Raw genomic sequence first — 20,339 nt, 5'->3', positions numbered from 1 at the left:
GAAAGCTTTAATTCTTTATTATCTCATCCACAGTTCAGTGTTATGTGTAGTGCTGTACATGTAGGCTGCAGCATGGAGATTACACGATGTGCCCTTACTTAACACAGTAGCTTTTTCTCAGTACTAATATAGGTGCCTGGTCCATCCAGGATCTATTGTTTAGTTTCATGTTATCTAAGACAATGTTATGATGCTGTAGTGTTCATTAATTGTATTGATATTTCCAAGTATTAACTCGCTGTATTTGTGCTGTGTTTTCCCCATCAGTTTTACCTCGTTCAATTCATTAAATACGTTTGGAGTCGGATGTTCACCCTGGCTCTGAATGCGAGGTTATCTACTCGGATAGTGGTGCAACGCAGCGCACAGCGAGGCCGAGACAGATTGCCTTCAAGAATGCGGATTGCACGTGCATGCGCGCAACCGCACTAGGCACCCATTTAAGGCTCGAAAATATTTCCTAAGCCACTTGCCACACTTATATTTGCCTTGGAAAATCCAACTCGAGTCACCCGGTTCCTAGCACATCAAAGACAACGATCCCCGTATAGCCTGAACAGACTTCTGCTGGCGAGCACCTATGAAGGCCGGCACGGCGCACGAAGGGGTGGGTGGCCAGCACCTCCTCCAGTGCCAGTGTTTACACACTGTCCCGGGCACCCATATGAGGCTGAGTCGACCTAGGGGAGGCCTGGGACCGGTTAAATTATTCGCCACTGTTATTGTTCGTCAGCGGGAATCGAACTCGGGTCGCCGGGTGTAATTTCGCTCACACAATATTTTCAAGATGAAGTCCTTGAAATAGAGCTGTACAGTATATCTCTCCCTTGTTGGAAATCCTAACGAGGCCAATTTAAGGGCTAGGACATAGTCTTAAGAACTGAACGCCATACAATGTCTATGTTTCCATATAATTACATTTAATTTTACTTGTAAGTAGGGTAAGCATTATGCTTTAACTAGCTGTATGCAGGCAGACGAGTTTGAACATTTGTAAGGTTAGCCAATTGACGCTTTAAACTTGAACTATTACTTTGCCTTAAGTGAGCATCAGTTTGGAAAACATGTTTTGTCAGCTCTTAGGTACCTTTACCACACCACTTGTCCGTCCATGAATGTTTCAGAAATTACTTTCACCTCATGTATGAGCCAGCTCCCATGCTTGTAGCTCACTTTATTTCAGCTAATGGACATTTAACGGACGATTGTATTTCTTCCAATGTCCGCGGACGGCTAGAGACAATTAGAAAATGTAATCATAGCCACAGCAGTTGGCTCAGAGCTTTGAGCCTTCATTGTTGGCACACTGAAACCAACATCCGCGGAGATGATAGATGTTAGCCCCCCCCCCTCCCCCCGAGCAACAACGACAAAAACTTCACGTTGTGAGTTCTCTTGATGGCCTGCAGGGAGTCACGCATAATGTGGACGCCACTGACACCTGCACAATAATGCATCTTGCCTCCCGGTGTTCGTGTCCATTTTGTCCCGCTCACAGCCGGTGACGAGTATCTGAACCGGTCCTGGGCCTCCCCTGAGGTCGACTCAGCCTCAAATGAGTACCTGGTGCGGTGTGTAAACGTCAGACAAGGGCGGCCGCGTGTGGTGCTGGCCACCCACCCCCTCGTGTGCCGTGACGGCCTTCATAGGTGCTGCCCACTAACAGCACTTGGCCCCAACAGTCTGTTACAGGCTACACGGGGGAGGTAGGGGGGGAATCTTTGTTAATTTTGTCACAATTTGTGGCTGCCTATCCGGCCGCATGGCACCCTCACTGAGCCAATGTGAGGCTGCATCTTCTAAAGAATTTGCCTCAAGGTCTTCGCCGGTCCACCAGATCGTGATTTGTTCAGCGCCATTCTTCATGAACCATTAGAATTTCAGTTTTTTGCCATTCCTTTCCAATGTTGTGAAATGGATTTAATTCGCTCGTAAATGGAAGAGACGGATGAACCTAAGACCTTTAAGAAACGCTACACGATGTCAGCGAGACCCTAAAAAGGCTAAACGCGTGATGAATAATTAAAAAGAAATACCATACATTCACACGAACGTTAGTGACTCGTCTATTTAAAGCTGGATATACGACTGTCATTTGATATACAAGTACTCCTCTACTTACGAACATTCGACTTACGAACTTTCATAGATACGTAGTGGGTTCACGGGACACGGAGACGGAGTAGCGGCAGCACTGTTTATTCAAGCTTAACGAGGGCTACACTGGAAGGGGTAACGGCCCCTTCATCCATATACACGCTGGGACACCCCCTAGGCTATCTAGCCTAACTCCTGTGCTCCCAGTTCCTCCGCTACAGGCGCTTGAGGAGGCTATCTGATCTGGCCCTGGTCAAGCACAGATCACGGCACCCCACCAACCAGACCGACCCTTAAAAGGGCTCTGGCTCTGAGGCCGCACCACCGGCTTACCCTGCCGGCCCTCAAAAGGACCGGTCAGGGAAGTCCCAGGGTCTATCTAGCCGGCCTTCCTTCTTCACTGGTTCTTCATTCTTGGCCCCAACACACTGCCCCGAGCTCTTTGGCTCCCCACCCTTTATACCCATACACCACTGAGGGCGGGGCTTTAGCGGACGTGGTTGTAGCCACCAAGGTGTGGCTGTGTGTTACCTTCCCACACTGTGTGTCACCTTCCCACACTGTGTGTTACCTTCCCACACTGTGTGTTACCTTCCCACACTGTGTGTCACCTTCCCACACTGTGTGTTACCTTCCCACACTGTGTGTTACCTTCCCACAACACCCCTACAGATACGAACAAACAAATTGAGTTACGAACAGACCTCTGGAACCTAACTCGTTCGTAAGTACATGAGTCCCTGTACTGTAGATTCACACGAACGTTAGTGACTCGTCTATTTAATGCTGGATACAAATTGGGCTTTAATATATATACCAGTTGCAGTATTCGTTAATTGCTGCGCTACCCTTTGCTCGATGCTTTTTTTCTGAAGAAATGTGGAATAATGTGGTGTTCTTATTCTTTTGTCCGCATGAAATTTGCGTTTTGCAATCATGCATCCCCGTCCGAGTTCGAAATGCAGTTCGCAGAACTTGTCCATGGAGTTTCTCGACAACACGTTAACGGGGCCCGATGTTAAAGCACGTCCCATGATCATGTGACCTGAAAAATACTGCCGACGAAGATGAGGGGTAGCCACCTCAAGTTGAACTCCTTTCCGCACCTCCGATGAGCACGGTTGGCGATGTATGGCGCGAAAGAAGTTCAACATACACACATCACAGCACCTACAGTTAGCACGGTTGGCTATGTACGGTGAGAAAGAAGTGCAACATACGTACGTACCGTACTTACCTCAATGCCCATCCTTTCGTCATGTCCCAGAAAGCGTGGTTGGGTTTGGTGTTTGGAGGAAGAGTGGAGGTGGGTTGGAGGGGATATTATAAACGGGCCAGCTATCCAGCAGGCACGTTCAGCAATATATCACTGCATCTCTGGGATACAAATTAAAATCTAAACCATCATCTTTACAGATGTGCAGTCAGAGTTATTGCACAACCTGTTTCTGCCTGCTCTCATTTGACTTCATGCTGTCCCATAAATAATTAATCCCCCCCCCCCCCTTTAAACTTGAATTTCTGCTCATTAAAAATAAATTAGCTGGTAATTATCCCAGAGTTTATCCCACTCCCTGTGTGTGCGCGCGCGCATGTCAGCCCAGATGCACAGTACAGTGCTGTATTTCCATCGGTGCCAAACCGTCACGATGGCGGTTTTGAAAGTGCTTGTGTTCATGTTGCCACACGACTTCATAATTTGAAATACTGTGCAGCAAAAAATATATTATAATTCGACATTACTTACAGGATCGTCCTGCTTTTTTGGATAGTTCTGGTCAATCAGCATTTTAAGATGAACGTGGCGAGGTTTCGCTGTGATAAGAATATGTTATTACCTGATAATCTGTTATCACAACGGGCACGAACCTCTTGCAAAGTTACAAGACCAACTGGAGAAAACCAACCGCACGTTAAACAATGAACTCATCATCATGTCATTGCGTGAATTAAAAAGCATAATAACTGAAGGCATCAATTTTAGAACTGGGTTTGTGAATAATTTTAATTGGTTTACCAAGCAGGGAAAAAAATAATTATTTTAAATTCCCCTTGTTGAAGTCTCTCTCTCTCTCTCGCCTGGCAAAATCTCAACAATACACACGAATACCGATGAGTACAAGAGTCCGTCAACTTCATTACAAGCAAAGCATGGCAACGCCTGCTCACAAGCCTCTTACACGCCTCGTCCCCGCAAGGAAATTTAATTTCATGCTTGGAGATTTCAAATATATGCACGGCTTTGCTCCCTTGGTGTCCACAACTATGTCATAACCCAGTGTGTGTCTTGTCTGCTTTATTTATGCCATGCTCAGAATTTCACGAAGGTCCATTTCCAAAAGCAGAAGATGCAGTTTGAATGCATGGATGTTGAATTTCTTTCGCACCGTACGTAGCAAACCATTTTAATCGGAGGTGCGGGGGAAGGACAACAAACTAAATACTAACAGCAGTTCTAAAGAAATTCGTTTTCAATCTAGAAGATATCATCACTGCGACCGTCACCACCACCATTTCCATCCAGGGTGGAAATGTGCATCGATTCATCGGCGAATACCAATTCTTAAGCTCGCGATACCACGTATGTGCAATACGTATGTGCAGTACGTGGTATCGCGAGCTTAAGAATTGGTATTCGTGTGTAAGACTCGATGCTTGTACTGGGTATGCCATTCAGCAAGGGTACGAGCCTCCGACATCGGCACTCGCTCGACGCCATCGTGGACGTGGCTATGCTGAACGATTAATCGATTTAAAATCGATTAATCACAATTTTAAACAATGCGATTGGCAAATCGCGAAGTCTGCGATTTTTTGCGATTTTAAAAATTCTATTACTTATTGGAATTGTTTTATTTTTCATTATAATAACTTTATTTATTTAACTTAACAATTGTTCTATGTTTGATTGTTCTATTTCAATTTAAACGTTTTAATAAATACATGTTGGAAGCAATTCATATCTTTTAAGTTCACATCCTTGCATTAGAATATATAGAGCAGTTCATAGTTTGACGGTACCACGTGGTAATGCTCCATCACATGTTTTAAATCTATTACACGCTAAATATTGAACTGAAGCTTGACTTAATTTTTATTTATCGCAAATCAAATCGCAATATCTGTCAGAAAAATCGCCATTAGATATTTTCCCCAAATCTTTCAGCACGCGGCAATAACACACGAGAAGCACAGCGCCTCATTGGGGACCCCCAACTGTGCAAGCAGGAGGGCTTCTCCCATGACAACCGCGGAGCTTGCGACATCGCCGCACTCCTCGAACGCTGCGTGGGAGACGCGCGTCCACGCCCTCGACACGCGGGGGGCGAGCTGCGTCTGCGGTGAAGTCTAAAACATCAACGGTGAAGTCTAAAACATCAACGGTGAAGTCTAAAATATCAGCGGTGAAGTCTAAAACATTAGCGGTGAAGTCTAAAACATCAGCGGTGAAGTCTAAAACATCAACGGTGAAGTCTAAAACATCAACGGTGAAGTCTAAAACATCAACGGTGAAGTCTAAATCATCAGCGGTGAAGTCTAAAACATCAACGGTGAAGTCTAAAACATCAACGGTGAAGTCTAAAACATCAGCGGTGAAGTCTAAAACATCAACGGTGAAGTCTAAAACATCAACGGTGAAGTCTAAAACATCAACGGTGAAGTCTAAAACATCAACGGTGAAGTCTAAAACATCAACGGTGAAGTCTAAAACATCAACGGTGAAGTCTAAAACATCAACGGTGAAGTCTAAAACATCAACGGTGAAGTCTAAAACATCAACGGTGAAGTCTAAAACATCAACGGTGAAGTCTAAAACATCAACGGTGAAGTCTAAAACATCAACGGTGAAGTCTAAAACATCAACGGTGAAGTCTAAAACATCAACGGTGAAGTCTAAAACATTAACGGTGAAGTCTAAAACATCAACGGTGAAGTCTAAAACATCAGCGGTGAAGTCTAAAACATCAACGGTGAAGTCTAAAACATCAACGGTGAAGTCTAAAACATCAACGGTGAAGTCTAAAACATCAACGGTGAAGTCTAAAACATCAACGGTGAAGTCTAAAACATCAACGGTGAAGTCTAAAACATCAACGGTGAAGTCTAAAACATCAGCGGTGAAGTCTAAAACATCAACGGTGAAGTCTAAAACATCAACGGTGAAGTCTAAAACATTAACGGTGAAGTCTAAAACATCAACGGTGAAGTCTAAAACATCAGCGGTGAAGTCTAAAACATCAACGGTGAAGTCTAAAACATCAACGGTGAAGTCTAAAACATCAACAGTGAAGTCTAAAACATCAACGGTGAAGTCTAAAACATCAACGGCGTCGCCGACGCTTCACGCCGGCCCAGCACCTCCGACGAGCAATGCTTTGGCTACGTGCTGCGCGCTAGAAGTTAAACGCACGCGCATGCAACATCCTGGCGGTGTCACCGCGATCCACGCAGCCTCTACTGCCGCCTCCTGGGATTGGTCCACACACACAAAATAAAAACCCGTAGCATTCAACAATACCGTAGCACGTTTCAGACACTGATTTCGCCCCACCCCCCCCCTCCCCCCTCCTGCGGTAGAAGAAGATTCTGCACCAGATCTACAATATTCGGGTTTGTGTTACTGTTTATCGCCAGGGTTCAGCCTGGGTATTTTGCTGGTGAGAGGTCCGATGGAAGCATTCTCGATTATCTGGAGTTTTAAGTTGAAGGTTTTGGGGACGGTTCGCCCTTTGGCGTTCTCTGCTCTGAAACTGGTCGGACTGGGCCCTGAAAAAGGCTGTCTCTGGTGTAGCCCAATCCGTTTCAAAGATAATGTCATATATTAAATTTTGATTTAAAGCTTTCGTGACTGCAGTGATTCATATTATTGGTTCTTTCGGTAAAGTCACGTTGAAGGGAAACAATAAAATATATATAAAATATATAACAATATATTTTATTATTTTATTGTTTCCCTTCAACATGACTTTACCGAAAGAACCAAGAATATAATGTCATATATTATTATCAGAGTATGTTTGTTTGCATGTTCACCACAAGTACGTGTGGTTAATGCAGACTTGATTCCTTGCTAAAGGTTTCTATTTGCTGTTTGAACATCTTAACACCTCCTGTTTAATTTCCAGAAAGGGCTAAAACTTACTGTAATTTTTCATAGGTTTTGGGGAGTTCACCGAGGAGAGAGTTTCCCCGGTGATCGAGTTGATACGATGAAGTCGTGAAGAGTCTCGCAGGCAGAGGTAGGTGATCCTGGATGAGACTCCATCAAGGCACGATGCGAGAGTAAACAGATTGAGGTCTGTGGCATCAATAGATATGTAGAGCTGTAACATCGTCAGCATTCTGAGTTATGGCCAATATTAAAGCAGGAGGTGATTTTTTTTTACTAAGCAGGAAGAGTAAATAAATTGAGATTGCTGTAGTTGGGGGTCTTGGTAAACATGGGCATATATGCAAGGACACATGCATGACGCAGTCTGAGAGATGAGAGTCGAACCCAGAGATGAGTGTGTCAGAGACACCTTATGTCATTTTGCAGGCATTTGGAGGAGTATTGATTGGCCTGTTGCGTCAAAGGACGCACCGAACATAATTTGTACTGCTAGGCCTTCAAATGGCCATTCCATCCCCGAATGCCTTCATTGATGGCTCAGAGAAGCTCTTACTGTGCCTGTTTCATAGCACTTAGGCCAGCACAGCTGCGATGCTAGATTGGAATTTTGGGTTTCACCCAAGATGAACGCAATTGCAGTAAGTTAATGGTGTTATTCCACTTACAGAATTAAATTTGCGGTACAGATTGTAAAATAATAATTTATTTTATAGAGCGTCATTCATGCAATTGTATCCCACAACGCTGCACATCAATGAGCGAGTCACTTACACAGATAAAACAAAAACAATCCCACTACTTAGCAAATAAAAAACTAAAAGATGAATACATAAATAACGTATCGTAGATGATGCACATGCGGTGTAGCGGTGGGGCAGTGGTTAGAACAGTGTCATCCGAGTTGGATTCTGACCAGGGTTAATGTCAGTGGTGAGTGATATCTGAACCAGTCCTGGGCTTCCCCCTTCACCACCACCCCACCCACCCCCGCACTGACAAGCGTGGTGAAGTATTCACCCAGGAACCAGGGTGGGGAGAGAAACTCCACACGCGCGAGAGGGGAGAACACTTTTACACGTCACTTGAGATTAGCGCGGTTGGCTACATACGGTGCAGAAGAAGTTCAAGAAGGATCACCCTTGCAAACGAGGCTATCCTGGTCTCTGGAGTTCCCATCTGGTTCAACAAAATGAACTTGATCTTAAAAGAACCCCCCGGTGACCTACAGCGGCACGGTCAGACCTTCATTGCCGTCGTGAATTTATAAAGATGTAAATTATTAATGTTTTGGGATTAAATTGTCCCGTGGAATAATCTTTCAGGGCCGTTCCGCAACACGATGCGACAATCCTACTGGACACAGAGCGGGTGAGGGTATACACCGAGCTCATTGTCCCAACACTGACCTCAATGTGTCTCTACTCTCATTTTAAAAAAAACACACCCAACGATAGATCACATACAAATTAAATGGCAAATAACCTGTGCACACTTTGCATTTCAATAAACTCTCGTTTGAGACTACCGTATATTGTGATGTTATGCATCTCGTGTGTTGGTGAATAATCATGCGATATGGCAAAGGTCGGGATGACAATATAAATGACTGTATTGAGGACCTTTTTTATTCATATTATCTTTGCCCGAACTCATGAATAATTCACACGTGACTACACGGGCTATGATCAAGCAGGACATGACCGATAGTTTAAGAGCAAATGCGTATATACTTAATGTGTTATATAAAAATAACACTTTTATAGATGGTTATGAACATAGGGAACCGGCGTTGAAATGCAATACTCTACAGAATTGCTAATAGACACCCCCCTCAAAATAGTGAAAGTTTAATAATAAATCGTGAGTGTTTTAATTTATTTTACCTCAAGACGTCCATCAATAAAAAAAGAGGTGGTAATGTAATTAAATTCCATTAAATATCTTTGGAAGACCTTACAGTCTTCTCAATAGTAAGAGCGTTGCACCACGTTGACGATTTGAAACTAAATGCAAAGACATCAATCTAAATTTTTGTTTTATTTTACCAGGTAAGTCCCACTGAGCTGTATGGCTCTTTTTCAGAAGCGACCTGGCCACAAATGATAACGAAGTGGCTTATCACGTGGAATTGTATAACAGCCAAATACTCGAAACGCGTGATGTTAATTATAAATGTGGAGGGGAAAACCCAGAGGACCCAGACAAAAATCCACGTGACCACGGAGGGAGAGACGCAAACTCCAAATATACAGCAGCAGCAGGCGTCACGGTCGGGATCGAACCCACGCACTCCTGCATACCAGGCGAGGGGGTTAACATCTCCTAGCCACCGTGATGATGAGAGAGGGAGAGACGCAAACTCCAAATATACAGCAGCAGGTGTCACGGTCGGGATCGAACCCACGCACTCCTGCATACCAGGCGAGGGATTCAACATCTCCTAGCCACCGTGATGATGAGAGAGAGAGACGCAAACTCCAAATATACAGCAGCAGCAGGCGTCACGGTCGGCATCGAACCCACGCACTCCTGCATACCAGGCGAGGGAGTTAACATCTCCTAGCCACCGTGGCCATGGAGAGAGAGAGACGCAAACTCCAAATATACAGCAGCAGCAGGCGTCACGGTCGGGATCGAACCCACGCACTCCTGCATACCAGGCGAGGGAGTCAACATCTCCTAGCCACCGCGGCGCCCAGTGTGGAGTGCGGGATATGAGAGTGGGCGGCAGGACAGGAAGACGGAGAAGTATTTTTCATCGAAACGGGGGGTATGCAAACGGAAACCGTGAACAATCTTGACAGTTTTGCTTAATTTGTTTTAATATGCATAAAAACATTACGACCCAATCGTATATCGCAGATATGTTGTGAAGCTATTTAAACTTTCGCCATGGAGAATTTAACTTTAACAGAAAGTGGCATCACAGCCATGCGTCTGTTAATCGAATCAGCAATCTACCCTCATCCAATACAAGTTTAACAGGTGTAACTCTTCCAACACACATGCACATTTAACACAGCCGTTGGCAGTGTGCTAAATAGCGTGGCATCGATCGCATCCCGTACAAACACATTGCTGCACTGGTACGGTAATTTTCGTCATGGATTTTGCCAGCATTTCTTTCAGATTTTCTATCACATTCTTACGTAAGCGCTAACGAAAAGATTTCATGCTCGGATTTGGGACTCTTCTAAATATTCAGATGTCAGCTTTTGTAGGCCTTTGTATAAAATACAAAATAATTAACCCCCCCGTTTTGGGGACCCAAAACATTAAATCGTTTTCAGATTCTGTCGATAAGCATGGGCAGGACTATATTCCAGCCAAAGGTAGGTTTCTAGCTCTATAACAGAATTTAACATGTATATCGCATGCAAGTAGATGTGTGGATATACAGGGTGCTTAAAAAAAACGTTAACACTTCGGAGAATTTGCAACAATACCCACGTGACATGTGCTGCTGCCTCCGAGCTCTGGAGATCACCTGTAGAAGATTCCAGGCCACGTGTTGACAACGACGGCGAACAAGCGGAGACTCTTTTGACTTTTTGAAGCTATTAACATACATGTGTTATCATGCTACAGTGTGTTATCCGTCTTTCCCATTAAAAACGACAGTCCCATGTAAGCGTCAACATTTTTGTGAAGCACCCTGCGCTCCACGTACTTTCACAATTGGCATTCAATGAGTGAACCAATTACGCACTTGAAGAACGTCTTGCGATGGCGACGGCGATCACTCTCGCGCGAGGTGAGCGTGTGCGGAGACGGGGGATACGACCCCAGGTCGTGGCATCCTGTGGACCATGAATTCCCGCCGGCAAGGTGACGCTGACATACGAATGATGTCACGTTAATGGCTCCTCTTTAATCTGGTGACGCTCAAGAATGGGGCCATCCAGTTATTACTAAATAAACAGTTTACGTTGTGGTCAATTACTGCCGCTGTATTCCGCACCTCCGATTATAGCATGGTTGGCTACGCACGGTGTGAAAGAAGTTCAACGCACGTACGTATCTTAAAGTGTACATGTGGGTTGTGTGTTTCATAGTTTCATAGTTTAATTTATTTGGTATAGCCCTGTGAGCCATGCGGCTGCAGAGGTGATGGCAATGATTCGTGTAACATTGTGGGATATATCTTGCCAGTATTCTGGCAGAAAGGCTAAAACCAAATTTGTTTCACCACTGTGGGATATTTATAACAATGCTGTTGGGATTGACATCACAATAATTGTTGGGATTGATTTTACAGCAAACGGGATGATGTGTAAATGCCTCGGCAAAGTGGCTGCACGTTGGGCATGCTGATCGGCGGACTATCCAGTCTGCGGAAGAACAAAAAAAACCCAACAGATTTACATTCACTGAATTTTAACAAAACTATATATTTGAACATTGCACGAAAAGGCATAGGGGAAATTCTGAGCCGGTGCTGAGTGGCAGCTTTGCTGGCGGTGGTGGCCGGGCATGCTGGGGAGAGATAATGGGGTGGGAGTTTTGTTTGTCTGGAGATTTGGGTTTCATCATCAGCTCCATCCCACTCGGATTTAACAGGAATCCTGCAGTTGCAACGCATACATTTTCAGGCTTAGTATATATAAAAATAATGCACGAAATGTAGTGTTTGGCCACTTTAAGAACCGATATTAAATATCCGTAAACCCACACACATTGCATGAAATGTAACAGCTTAGCCGTAGTACTACAATAGTCTGTTGATATTGATCCTAAAATATTGTGACCTTAAAGAATCAATGTCAAAGTGAAAGCCCGTTTGATCTATTTTGTAAAGTAAACTTTGGAATATATACTGTATACCCTTATTGATTACAATTTACAACTTAGTTGAGGATAATGGTAATTTGGGTTAGATATTTGACACCCCCGATACAAAATGACCGACTTCTGTAAATGACTGAACAGAGTTTTTGATTTAAAGCTTTCGTGACTGCAGGGATTCGTATTCTTGGTTCTTTCGGTAAAGTCACGTAGAAGGGAAACAATAAAATAATAAAAATATAAACCAAAAAAATTCTCACGACGTTTCAACTGCAACACAAGCAATCATCATCAGGTTTTCACACCTGATGATGATTGCTTGTGTTGCAGTCTAAACGTCGTGATAATTTAATTGTTTTATATTTTTATTCTTTTATTGTTTCCCTTCTACGTGACTTTACCGAAAGAACCAAGAAACAGAGTTTTTGATATTATCTTCACAGCTCAACGATGCACTTGGGAAGTTTCCATGAATTTCTCAAATTAAGTCTCAAGTTTCCATGAAGCCAGTGTGGCTGTGAGGATCATTTGTGGCTCGGCAAGGTGTGTGACAACTCGCTTCGAGCTGTTCCGAGTGAAGCAAATGATTTCCATTTTATGATTCGTCAGCGTGAAATATTTGTGAGATATGAAACATTTTTTTAAATATTCGTTTTTCATTCTTCCTGCTGATTAAAAAAAAAATCATAATTGAAAAAAAAACTCTTTTAAAAATAAAAATGTACATCCCAGACATAAAAGAAAATGGAAGTAATACTACGAGTCGATTGGAAAAGTATCAAATTATATTGTTCTTTACATGAACTGGAGATGACATTTGATTAAAATCTCACAGTATTTAAATTAAAAAAACCGCTCCACATGTAGTGGCGCAGTAGTGAGTGATAAGTTATGCAGGCACTTAATCCCATGTCTTCATGTTGAAGTGTGTTGCTCACTCACGGAAAATCGCATTCTAATGTTCACCTCTACCAGAACGCGTTTTCTGCAGCGAAACATTTGTGCAAAACATGAGACAATTTTGTGCAAACGGCAACAGGTCAATGATTGAATCTACCCAGTAGGTCATATATTGTAAAAAAAAAAACAAGAATATGTTTAACCCTTCTGGCAATCAAACAGGATTTGTGTTAAGATGTTCAAACATCAAATAGAAACATTTTGCAAGGAATCAAATTTACTGCATTTAACCACACACACGCACTTGTGGTGAACATGCGAACAAACACGCTCTGATAATATATGGGCATTGCCTTTGAAACTGATTGGCCTACACCAGAGACAGCTTTCTTTATGATATTGTCTCACCAGCGTCAGTGCGCCAGAAGACGAACAGCACAAAGACAATGCACGTATCAGAGCATTCATAGCTCGGGGTGAGCAGCATACTTTGATACTGGCAAAAAAAAGGTCTCATGATATAGGTAATATATTGTTCATAATATAATTGATAATACGTTTGCCAAGATACAACAGACATGAAAAAAACATTCGTGGATTGTTCACCTGTTGGCATTGTGCGTCAGACGACAGGCGGGAGGGATTCGTCCCGTTGGCTTGGACTTCCTCTCCTCATCACTCACTGGGGGGGAATCGGAGCAAAGTTTGAGGATTCGTCAAAGGGCTATCCGAGTGACGTCACAGCACCTATCAACAATCCCAAGCGGTTTGCTGTTACCCCACTTAAGCAGTTGCTGACAACCATGCAAGCGTGAATTAAGGTCACGCTCGACCATAATCCACCGTTTCAAGGCTCACCTTTCCCGATCTTTTGTTTGTGTTTGTCTGCTCCCTCCTTGTGGCCTCTGTGCAGAGTTAACTACTTATACAGCAGCCTCCTCTGGCGGCTGCTGTACAAGTGGACAAAAGGGAATGGGCGTTGACAAACCCTCGTGATATTCTTGGTTCTTTCGGTAAAGTCAGGTAGAAGGGAATAAATAAAATTATAAAAAATATAAAACAATAAAATTCTCACGACGTTTCGACTGCAACACAAGCAATCATCATCAGGTGTGAAAACCACAGCAAGAAATTTTTTAAAAAAAATTACCACAGCACGAAATTTTTTTAAAAAAATTATTGCTGTGGTTTTCACATCTGATGATGATTGCTTGTGTTGCAGTCGAAACGTCGCGAGAATTTTATTGTTTTATATTTTTATTATTTTATTGTTTCCCTTCTACGTGACTAAAGAACCAAGAATATGAATCCCTGCAGTCACGAAAGCTTTAAATCAAAATTTCAACTCTTGTGAGTTATTAACAAAAGAATATATGTTCTGTTCCGGGAGGCCGATGTGTAATTTTGTCGGTAAGTTCAAGTTTCAAATGTGTTTTGTTTGAAACAGGTGACCTAAAGGCAGCGCCGGATTAAGATAGTGCGGGGCCTGTAGCATATGTTATAAAGGGGCCCTAAATAATACAAAAACACATGCATTTTAAAACACGAATTTTCTGCTTGCATAGTAAAGTTATTATATTGTTTCATTTGCTATACAGCCAGACAATATGACGAATTGCTAACATTAAACACACAGTCGTTCACAACAGTTGAAGGCAGTATAGTACTATAGTAATAGAGCAAGTGCAGAATCACCGAACCGCAATTGTTAGCGTGAAAGCATTTAGCGCGGGGCCTTTAAAGTGCGGGGTCTGTAGCTACTACTTCATATGTAGCTACTTTTGCTACTAGGATAATCCGGTACTGACTAAAGGGGATCCCACGGATGAGCCTCATTTTCCAAACAGTGACCCCGGGCGTGGGAGGGAGGTTCACCAACATGACAAAGGCAAAGAAAAGTGCAGCGACTGAAGTAAAGACGATTCCTACGACACAATAATCCGATCACGGCAAGGAATCCGAAACCTTTGCAAACACGAATCGCAGTTGTTAAATATGCCCGCAGGCGTACCCCTACCTAAGAGAGGAATCTGCTTGGGAACAAAAATATAACATAGGATGCGAACACCCGGTAGTGAAAATACGGAGACGGAGGGTGTGGTTGTTAAACGTCGATCCATGGAAACACCGCAGAATGCATGGTAATACAATACTGTGCATAGTGCCGCCTTGTATCCAAGCTGTACGCTGTCACCGTTCATGCATCCCGACAACAGCGTTACACGCGTATATGCACGTACGTATGTTGAACTTTTGCGCACCGTACGTAGCCAGCCGTGGCAATTATCGGAGGTGCGATAGGGGGTGGATAACTAAACACTAAAAGCGGCTCACACGCAGCCACACTCTGAGGTTGTGGACTCACCGTGTTTGACTTCATCAAGCGCAACCGCTCAACATGCAGGAGACACCCCTTCTGTCCCTGTAACGGACCATTAAGACTGCATGCCGATGCCCGTTGCAAGGCGCTGTGAGACGTAGATGCATTTAAGCGCCCTTTGAATGCAAATCCCTATGGATGGGTCTCTGTGCGAGTGCCAACCCATCTACAGGCCGTTGATGCTTAGGGATGGCTGCCACTGGGGGTCTCCATAGGCTAGACTGCCGCAGAGCGATGTAATGGATGAGTTGAAATTATGTAAGCGGTTTTGAGACGTATTCTTTGGGTCTTTCGGTAAAGTCACGTAGATAGGTTAAACGAAAATAACAAAGAGCTGTGACGTTTCTATCGCCACTTTACCGAAAGACCCAAAGAAAATGAATTCCTGCAGTCACGAAAGCTTTAAGTCAAGTTTTGAGATGCTAAGGCATTAAGAATCCTTTGAATGCTACTCCCTATCGATGGGTCTCTGTGGGAGTACTCACATCTACAGGCCATTGCTGCTTAGGGATGGCTGACACTGGGGGTCCCCATAGGCTAGACTGTCCCAGAGCAATGCAATGGATGAGTTGAGATTATGTAAGCAGTTTTTGAGATGCTAAGGCATTAAGCAGCTTTTGAATGCAAAGCCCCATTAGATTGGTCTCTCTGCGAGTTCTTACCAATTTGCAGGCTTTGTGTGGCACCGCGTGCGTGCGTGCGTGTCAGCAGCTCTGCGTCCAGCGCGGTTTTAGAAACCACGGGACGGTTCGCGTTGCGTGCGGGTCAAACATTTGCATACGGCGACCGCAATCTATTACATTGGGGCATTTGCATATGGCCCTTCCTTTGCAAGCGGGGATTCTCCCTCCATTCTCCCGGCATCAACGCCAACCGTTCAAGTCGGAGACTCGCCCCACCGTCTCGGTACGTGTTGGTTAATTGTGCGAATCAGTTACGCGTGTTACCTGTTTAACGTAAGGCATGATATTTTAAAGGACGTAATTGATTGACTAATTGCACCCTTTGAAAGTGTAACCATAGCGAGAAACGTATTAATTAATTGAGCTCTTGGATGAAAATCCAATTCCTCCGAGAGATGGGTGCAACTCGGTTTAAATCCCCCCCCCCCCCCCTTCGTCATCCCTTGGACCTGCCACTAAAATTAATTTTAATTCTGTTGAGAGCACCACGGTAGCGAGATGCTAACTAACTCGTCTGGTAAACAGGAGGTCGTGGGTTTGATCCTGACCCTGATGCATGCATATATGGAGTTTGCGTGTCTCTCTCTGGTCGCGTGGATTTTTTCTCCACAATTAAAATTGACACGCGTTTAGAGTATTCGGCTGCTATAAATGTCCACGTGATAAGCCACTTCGTTGAGCTATCATGTGTGATATACCTGGTCGCTTCTGAAAAAAGAGCTTTCTAGCTCATTGGACCTTTTCCTGGAAAAATAAAACAAGATAGTAGTTTACAGTTTAAATCTGGGGACCTCTTTACATTTTCCTGATAAAATAACTAACCAAGATAGTAGTTTACAGTTTCAATCTGGGAACCGCTTTACCTTTTCCTGCTAAAATAAAAAAAACATGATAGTAGTTTACAGTTTAAATCTGGTGACCTCTTTACATTTTCCTGATAAAATAAAAAACAAGATAGTAGTTTACAGTTTAAATCTGGTGACCTTTTGGCCATCGGTTCCCAACCTTTGGGCCGCGGACCCCTGGTGAGCCAAATCTACAATTGCAAATAACTCGGAGTAGTGCGTCGTGGTCCGGGAAAAAGCGGGTCAGCACTACTCCAAAAGATTGGGAATCTCTGCCCTAGCCAATGGACTAACAGGACCTGTCTCTAATCAATGCTACTTTGAGAGCAACTACTTTACATATACATCCTTGTATTGCAACGTTGTGGAGTCCCATTGGCATTCAGATGAGGGGGCCGTTTGATGGGTGGTGTGCCAGGGCAGGATGATGATGATGATGATTATTATAATAACAAAGTATTGCGCAATGAGGGAATGAAGTGCGATGAGAGATGCACCCTGGGAAGCTGAGCTCCTGCGTCATCAGGGGATCTCACGGAGAGGGGCTCCAATTTGCGAGTTAAGGAAAATGTGAAAATCTGCTGCTTTTGCTAAACCCCCTCCCCCCCCCCACGTTGCTGGGTTTACACAATTACAGAGCTGAGCTGCGGCACGATTTACTCCACCACGAGCAATGGGAATACGTGGCTTAGTAACGGATGCAAATTGGAATTGCAGCACTACTGTGCCGTGTATAAGCACGATACAGTATAAAAACAACTCAACACATTCATCAATAACACCGCGGTGTTAAAAGAGAAACTACACAATGGGCGACGTTTCGGACAAAAGCCCTTCATAGCACGTAAATCAATGTGCATAAATGGCCCTATAAAGAAGGGCCATTGCCTGAAACGTCGCCTAATATATATCATATGTTAAGGCAGTGTGACTGAAGGGACGTGTGGAGTTCTGGGGTTGTGGGAGATTGTCTGGTTCGAGTGCGAATGCTGTCCTGAATGTGCGGGGCCTTTTCTGGGCACCGTTGCTCTCATGCAAAAACCACTCACAACATGAATTCGGCTGACAATCTGAAATTAGGACCCGCACGAAAACGAGCGGGGAAACAAGGAACGCCAAATGTTCTCTCTGTTTCTGGGACATATGATGCCCTCTGGTGGACACACAGAGTGATGAAGATATGGCATGGGTGGCCAACCTGTAATAGACCAAGAGCCAAAAAGGTACCCATGAGTTCTGCAAAAAGCCAAGTCTATATTATGTGTATATATTATACATGTGTGTGTGTGCATATATTATACATGTGGGTGTATATATAATACATGTGTGTGTGTATATATTGGCAGTTTTCGGCTCAGCACGGGAGACATTCATTATTCGTCGCTACTGTGACAGTACGTTCCACGTTATGCCTCTTCGATAGAGCCACATGTGGTGGATTGAAGAGCCGCATGCGGCTCGGGAGAAACCAATTGACCACCGCTGATATATTGCGTCGAGTCATTGGTATCTTACGTTAGTTTTTTTTATTCATAAACCAAAACATAGCTGAAAGACCAAAGTCCAGAGGCACGTGTTGACATTGTGGTGCTCATTATTGTCAGCAGGGGTGGCCAAATATAAAATGACGTCAGGGAGTCATGAAGACTCATGTTGCGAATTACATTCCAGCTCAAATCGGCACGGCCTTCCGCCCGTGGTTGGCGCCTCTCAAACACGAGGAGTTGTGAAGGTCGACACGAGGCGTCGTGAAGAACCAACACGAGGCGTCGTGAAGAACCAACACGAGGCGTCGTGAAGAACCAACACGAGGCGTCGTGAAGAACCAACACGAGGCGTCGTGAAGAACCAACACGAGGCGTCGTGAAGAACCAACACGAGGCGTCGTGAAGAACCAACACGAGGCGTCATGAAGAACCAACACGAGGCGTCGTGAAGAACCAACACGAGGCGTCGTGAAGAACCAACACGAGGCGTCGTAAAGAACCAACACGAGGCGTCGTGAAGAACCAACACGAGGCGTCGTGAAGAACCAACACGAGGCGTCGTGAAGAACCAACACGAGGCGTCGTGAAGAACCAACACGAGGCGTCGTGAAGAACCAACACGAGGCGTCGTGAAGAACCGACACGAGGCGTCGTGAAGAACCAACACGAGGCGTCGTGAAGAACCAACACGAGGCGTCGTGAAGAACCGACACGAGGCGTCATGAAGAACCAACACGAGGCGTCGTGAAGAACCAACACGAGGCGTCGTGAAGAACCAACACGAGGCGTCGTGAAGAACCAACACGAGGCGTCGTGAAGAACCGACACGAGGCGTCATGAAGAACCAACACGAGGCGTCGTGAAGAACCAACACGAGGCGTCGTGAAGAACCAACACGAGGCGTCGTGAAGAACCGACACGAGGCGTCATGAAGAACCAACACGAGGCGTCGTGAAGAACCAACACGAGGCGTCGTGAAGAACCAACACGAGGCGTCGTGAAGAACCAACACGAGGCGTCGTGAAGAACCAACACGAGGCGTCGTGAAGAACCAATACGAGGCGTCGTGAAGAACCAACACGAGGCGTCGTGAAGAACCGACACGAGGCGTCGTGAAGAACCAACACGAGGCGTCGTGAAGAACCAACACGAGGCGTCGTGAAGAACCGACACGAGGCGTCATGAAGAACCAACACGAGGCGTCGTGAAGAACCAACACGAGGCGTCGTGAAGAACCAACACGAGGCGTCGTGAAGAACCAACACGAGGCGTCGTGAAGAACCGACACGAGGCGTCATGAAGAACCAACACGAGGCGTCGTGAAGAACCAACACGAGGCGTCGTGAAGAACCAACACGAGGCGTCGTGAAGAACCGACACGAGGCGTCATGAAGAACCGACACGAGGCGTCATGAAGAACCGACACGAGGCGTCGTGAAGAACCAACACGAGGCGTCGTGAAGAACCAACACGAGGCGTCGTGAAGAACCAACACGAGGCGTCGTGAAGAACCAACACGAGGCGTCGTGAAGAACCAACACGAGGCGTCGTGAAGAACCAACACGAGGCGTCGTGAAGAACCAAAACGAGGCGTCGTGAAGAACCAACACGAGGCATCGTGAAGAACCGACACGAGGCGTCGTGAAGAACCGACACGAGGCGTCGTGAAGAACCAACACGAGGCGTCGTGAAGAACCAACACGAGGCGTCATGAAGAACCAACACGAGGCGTCGTGAAGAACCAACACGAGGCGTCGTGAAGAACCAACACGAGGCGTCATGAAGAACCAACACGAGGCGTCATGAAGAACCAACACGAGGCGTCGTGAAGAACCAACACGAGGCGTCATGAAGAACCGACACGAGGCATCATGAAGAACCAACACGAGGCGTCATGAAGAACCGACACGAGGCGTCGTGAAGAACCAACACGAGGCGTCGTGAAGAACCAACACGAGGCGTCATGAAGAACCAACACGAGGCGTCGTGAAGAACCAACACGAGGCGTCGTGAAGAACCAACACGAGGCGTCGTGAAGAACCGACACGA

This window comes from Petromyzon marinus, chromosome 11 (assembly GCF_048934315.1).
Source record: "Petromyzon marinus isolate PM22_M1 ecotype Great Lakes invasive population chromosome 11, UKy_Petmar_22M1.pri1.0, whole genome shotgun sequence".
Classification (NCBI taxonomy): domain Eukaryota; kingdom Metazoa; phylum Chordata; class Hyperoartia; order Petromyzontiformes; family Petromyzontidae; genus Petromyzon; species Petromyzon marinus.
The sequence above is the reverse complement of the archived record's forward strand: the minus strand, read 5'-3'. Positions refer to the sequence as shown.